This window comes from Cheilinus undulatus, linkage group 8 (genome assembly GCF_018320785.1).
Source record: "Cheilinus undulatus linkage group 8, ASM1832078v1, whole genome shotgun sequence".
NCBI classification, from domain to species: Eukaryota; Metazoa; Chordata; class Actinopteri; order Labriformes; family Labridae; genus Cheilinus; species Cheilinus undulatus.
Genome location: NC_054872.1, coordinates 31,760,715 through 31,767,169, shown reverse-complemented (window position 1 = coordinate 31,767,169; position 6,455 = coordinate 31,760,715).

Genomic DNA, 6,455 nt, shown 5'->3' with positions numbered 1-6,455 from the left:
ATTAAAAAAATCCAAAGCAGCCACTTATGGAAGAAGGCTTAACGTGCATTAAAAAACAGGCTAATAGAAAACACGTCACTGAACACGGATTTGTCCACAGAGGATGTGGCTGCTGCTTGTGTGTACTCGGGGAGAATGCGTCTCCCCCCCCCACCCCCCACCTCCATCTCCATCTCCCTCTCCCTCCCTCCACTCTCCTCCTCCCCCCCTCCCCTCCGGTTGGACGAGCGCTCGCGCCTGTCTGCTCCTCTATCTATATTTCTCCCACACGGAGCGCGCGACGCAAGCAACTTGTCGCATCCCACAAAAAAAAAAAAAAAAAAATCTACGCTGATGTGAATGATGACGAAGATAATGTCAGAATGGACATGAAATCTACGACAGTATGTTGCGCTACTCGATCACGAGGAAGGTTTAACCCCTCACCCCCCCTCTCTCTCTCCTCTCTCATATTGAGGGAATTGGTCTGGATGTGCTTATTGGAGCGTGTGCCGCGCCGCGTGCGCAGAGGCTGTGCGTGTGTAAGTAGCCTATTAGCCATGACCAGGTTATGTATACAGTATGTGTGCGCACGCCTGTATGTGATATTGATGCGGATGTATATGTGTTTTTTTTTTTAGCTGGAGACCCATCAATAGAGCGCCAATGGGACACGTTTCCTCTGTGGTGATGATGATGATGATGATGGCCGCGCTGGTAGTTCTGGGAAATGCAGCACGAGCGCAACCCTGCAGAGAGAGAGAGAGAGAGAGAGAGAGAGTCAGATATCCACAGGTCAATATTAATGCCTCTTTATAGACAGATATGTAGCAAAGGCTGTGTAATAATTTTGATAATCATGTCAGACTTAATCAACTTTGCTGGTGCATGTTTACCATATAGACTGGTGATGTCATCACGTATCTATAAACATGCAGCTGAGCTTCTAGTGGCACAAAGCAGGCAGGATGGACAAAACTGAGCGGACAATGACCTTCAATAGCTTCAAAAATGGCTTTACTGCCCACTTCACCTCTCTCTCTCTCTGTCTCACACACACACAGCGGGGTGAGGGAGAGCTGCAGAGAGCTAATACAGAGTGACAGGTCTTTCATGCAGTAATGGTGATGGTGAAAAGAGAGATCCACTCAACCCACACTGACACACACACACACACACATATAAAGTCAAATGCACACTACACACACAAACAAAAGAAAGCAGCAGAAGTAAATACACACAAATACACTCCTGTGTACACAAACAAAGTAAAAGGCGCATTATTAAAGTGTCCACAGAACAACCGCAAGTCTCAGTTTAATCTCATTTGTTTACAACTGAAGCAGTGAGGCTTCATTCATCAGGAGAGACACGCATCACGCATCACGCATGCACACGTGCACACAATCTCTCAATCCTACAAGATAGTGTGGACTCATGCTCTTGCTTTTTATTGTTATTGACCAGTGGATGTTTGATTTCCTCACGCAACACCGTTAACACCTGACTTTCTGACTCTCACACACTTGCATGCACTCACATACACAAACACTATTGTCTTGGTATCTATCTTATGCTCCTTGTAGTTGTTTGGATTCAGTTTCTTATGGGCTTTATGATAGTTTTATACTTATATTGTATTATCTTTTTCCATATTTCCCCACAATTTTTGTGTTAAAATGTAAACTCACCTCATTTTTCTCTGGCTTCTTTTCAGCATCGCTAAAATATGTTCAAATTTGTGTAAATCTTCCCTTCAAGTCAAGTTTCTTCAGCTTGCAAATTAATCTTTTAAACAGCATCCTTATAGTCTAGGCCTATGTGATTGTTAATGTAAGTAATGTAATGTTTATGCAAACGTGTATGATGACAAAAAGATTCATGCACAAATGCATATACACATATACAGACAGATCAATGGTCGGCCTCAGGCTGTGGTGGCTCTCCGTGACTGAGGAGGGAGCTGGTTAACACCCAGTGGTTCACCGCAGTGCAGTGTGCACCCACCTCCAATGATGCCTTCATCACAGACTGGCCAGAAAAAAACACCTTTATGATTCAAAACAAAAGCCTATTTTTTCAGTTCTGTCCTTATTGTACAAAAGTAACTGTTAAAAATATCATTTTAACTGCAGATATATTGAATAAGAGGATCAGATAACCAAAGAGGGCAAACAAGGTAAAAATAATCCAATGTTTAAAGGTTTATTCATGTTCAGAGGAAAGTGTGACACAAATGTCAACACTTTTAAAACAGTGATCTTATCACAATTGTTACTGAAGTTTATAACTCAAGATTATACAGCATCAGTTCCATTGAAGCATTGAAAAAGCATTTATTTTTCTGTTTTTTTTTTCTTTACAAAGATAGCCGTAGAAGGGCCATGTGGAAGAAGTGGAGTCTTTATGCAGAACAGGCGCAGCTACACCCTTTTATATATTTATGTAGAACCAAAAGAGAGAAGCTAAGGGTTAGAGAACAAAAAAAACGTACAGAAATGGAAAAAGAGTCAAAGGCTAAGTTCATATTGCAGTTAAAAGTGACCTGAATCTGATTTTTTTTGTTCACACGTGACTCGTCCCTGTTTTTTTTTTTTTTTTTTCGGACAGTGTGAACAGTGCGTCACTTTAAATCTGAGTGTTCCGAATCAGATTCAGGCCACTTTCGTATGTGGTTCTAAATCAGATACATATCTGATCTTTTGGAAGTTGACTGCAGTGTGAACAGGTGAACAAAAAAATCAGATCTGAGAAAAGATCAGGATTAAGCATTGAGTCCTGCAGTGTGAACGCAGCCTAAGAGGCACCAAATTATTATAAGAACCCAAAGGAAGTATTTCAGCTGTCACTACACAGAGGTGTATGCAGGTTTAAATGTCCATCAGCTTGTAAATTCTTCTTCAACAGCTACTGCCGAGGTGCCGTTGAGCAAGGCACTTAACCCCCTAACTGTAACTACAGAGTCAGAACTGAAGGCTGCAGTTACACTGGGGTTCACCTCAAATATGAGCACATAAACAAAAACAGGATGCTATAAAAAACACATGCTTGCTCAACAAAACTCTGCATGAAAACATGATGATATCTGCACGACATCACGTTATATTCACCCTGTACGTCTTTGTGAGTTTCATTTCATATCAGTGTTTGTCTCTGTACAGCATTGCAGTGATTATGAAAACAACTGTTACATCATGACTGTGTTTAATTTTCACTCCAGAGATGTACCCTGTGTATGATAAGCTTTTGAAACAAACTAGAACAAAGCCTGATAACTTTGAATTATGTCTGTCTGAAAAAGAACTCAGACTTAAGGGTTCCATTCTGCAGCTGTGAGATACTGCATGGTTTTTGTAGGAATCATTTTATATGGGGCATTTAGTTTCAAAAGCATCTGAAACGGCATCTTCTTTTTTATTAAAGTGCATGGAAAAGTAGGCTTAACAATCGTTTATGTTGTGCAGCCTGCTACAGTGTGTCATCGGAAGAATTGCTGCTCTGACCACCTTAAACCTGCAGTGTTTTATCTGAATCAATCACTTTTTATGTTTGAGACAGAGCTGGAGTCAGCCGTACTATAATTGTAAAACAAAAAATCAACACATGTAGAGTTGAAAAAATAAATAAAAAAATAGAATATAAAAACAGCCCACTAGGGCTCTGATTTAGCTCAGTTGGTAGACCAGGTGCACCATGTACAGAAGTTAAAGCCCCTGTCCGAGTGGTCGCACACTATAAAAAAATCAAGTTATTTTAACTTTAAAAGTTCCTGCTCTGGTTGTCTTTAGTTGACTAAACAAGAAAAGATAAGTTGAAAACTTTATGTTTTAATTCATTCATTGTAACCCCCTAAAAACCTGCATCCCCATGGAGGACATTTCATTTTAGGTTTCCTGCACCACTACTCTTATTTTTTTCTAACTTAGATCTGTTAGCCTCATTCATAGACATTTTGTCTGCCATCTTGTGGTCACAAAATCACTAAAATTATCATTGTATATTAAAGATGGCTGCTAGATATTCTACGGCCAATTGAAACTTGTTTATTTATGCTTGGCAATGTTTGTAGTTTGATACGATGTGCAAATTTGACAAATTTCATACATTGTAACAAGCTACAACACCGCAAACAGCAAGTACTCATATGAGGACACTGGGACTTGGTTTTTGTTTCATCCATCAATAAGGCTTGAGAAGGTTTTGGAATGAAACCAAAAATTTTCAAGTAAAATTAGCTGAAATGTTTTGCACCATTCTACCAAACAGATGTTTTTGTACCTAACTGGTGGAATGTCCCAAACTTTGTCACACAATGAAGTCTTTAATGTGTTTTACAGTAGACCAAACCCCACTCTCCTCAAATGAGGACATCATTTTTTAAACCAAATGCTAAAATAAAATGTTGGTTTTTATACTTATCAGATCCTATTGATCCAAAATAACTAGGGGAAATCAAAAATGCCCACCAAATAAAAGCTAGGGTTCTAGGAGGTTAAACAACAACAACAGAAAATAGCTTTCCTAGCCTAGCTAACCTACTTTCTCTCCAAACCTGGTAGTGAACCAGAGAACTCAAGGTCTGAAGTCACTTCATTTTGAAGAATTCTAATCATATGTTTACGCTAGTGTCATCTGTATTATAAGGCGTATCCTTTTTACTACCAATGTTAAAAAAAAAAAAAAAAAAAAAAGAAAGCAGATACTGATGTTTGGAATAACAGTTTAGCTGATGGCTGATAATGATACCAGTGTTTGTTACCACTTATTTTGGTTTTTAAGACTCAACTGCCAACATTTTCTCTGATATTTGAAACTGAGTTTGGTTAACTGACCACATCTTCTGTCCAATAGTAAATCTCTGAGTCAGCTGTTAGTCTACTGAATGCTAGTGCACGGCAAATTATCAAGTTTCAATTTCAATAATAATGTTGTCTTCCCATGATCATGATCATGAAAACAAGATAATCTTGATCAAATGACTACTGTGTTACATGCAGTGTTACACTCATTCTGTCCACAGGTTTTACCATTTGGTAAATGTTTCAGTGTTTGTTGTGATATTTGGGCCATGAAAGGTTATTTTTTTTCATGAATTGTTCTTGTATTACTCTCATTTATATCCATTTTTACCCACGCTGATGAAATCGGCAGGGGGGTTATGTAAAGGGTTCCGTATCTTTGTTCGTTTCTTTGTTTGTTTGTATGTGTACAAGATAACTCGAGAACGGAAAGTCAGATCTTCACCAAACTTTCAGGGAATATTGGGATAGTGACAGGGAAGAATCAGTTAGATTTTGGTGATGATCTGCGCACCCGTTCGTTTTTTCTCGCACTTCGAATTTTGAACACCATAGTAATCAATGGGAGCGTGAGTTCCTCGGTGGCACTGCTTAGGCGTGGGTCTGCTGCCTCAGATGGCCATTCTAGTTTTGTTTTTTTTCATTGTATTAAGAGTGTTTAAGTTTTAAAAAAGGCATTCAATGCAGATGTTGTAGATAGGGATGCATGATATTGCTGATATTTATAAAACAATTTTAGCTGATACAAATATTGATAGCGATATAATGTAGTTCAGACATAAAACTTCAGTCCTTAAAACACACAATTTAAAGTTTGAGGATAAACAAATTAAATTTAAATCCTTTAAACAGACTTTAAAGTGTAAGGAATCATGAATTCAACAGATAAACATCTCCCAACATCAGAACATGCCCACATTAATCGCCCATTTCCAGTGTGTATCACAGGGCTGATACTGGCCATTACTGATTTTAAATCCCTGTTTTTGACTTACATTTTTAATTTCTGTTGACTTACTTTTGTGAGCATGAACGCTTTAAGTTTTAAATGTAAATATGAATATTAGTCAAAAGGACACATAGATACAAACTGAACACCTGGAGGAGTTTTCAGGACCCTAAAGGATTAGTAACAGATTTTACCCCAGAGCCATCACTGAGCTGAACTCTACAGGAACAAGGCCACAAATACTACCGCAAACTCCCCACAACAATGAACACTGATTTTTAGAGGACTCCCATCTAAAACTGAAATATTTTTATCTTCATGAAAAGAACTTTTGATAAACTTTCTACTACCTCTGCTTATTTTATCTAAGGTCTTACTTTGTAAGAGACCATGCAGCTGAGTGTGCTGTGTGTTCTTTTCTCTCTCTCGCTCGTTTTTAGAGAAGCACAGTGATGATAAAGATATTCTGTTCTATTCTGTGTAATTATGATAGAGCTAAATGAACTGACTATATGGTGCTGATGTACTTGGAGTGCTCTGGTTCTATAACAGGTTTAGACAGGAGGGAAATTAGCAGAAAGCTTTTTTATGTTTTAAATGAATATACAAAGTTATCTCAACTTATTACTTCAAGTTCAATCAACTTGAAATTATAAGGCAGCCTGCACACTATCATTTTAGATTGTATACAACTATGATGACTAGTTTCATATATGTATTTTTTTTAC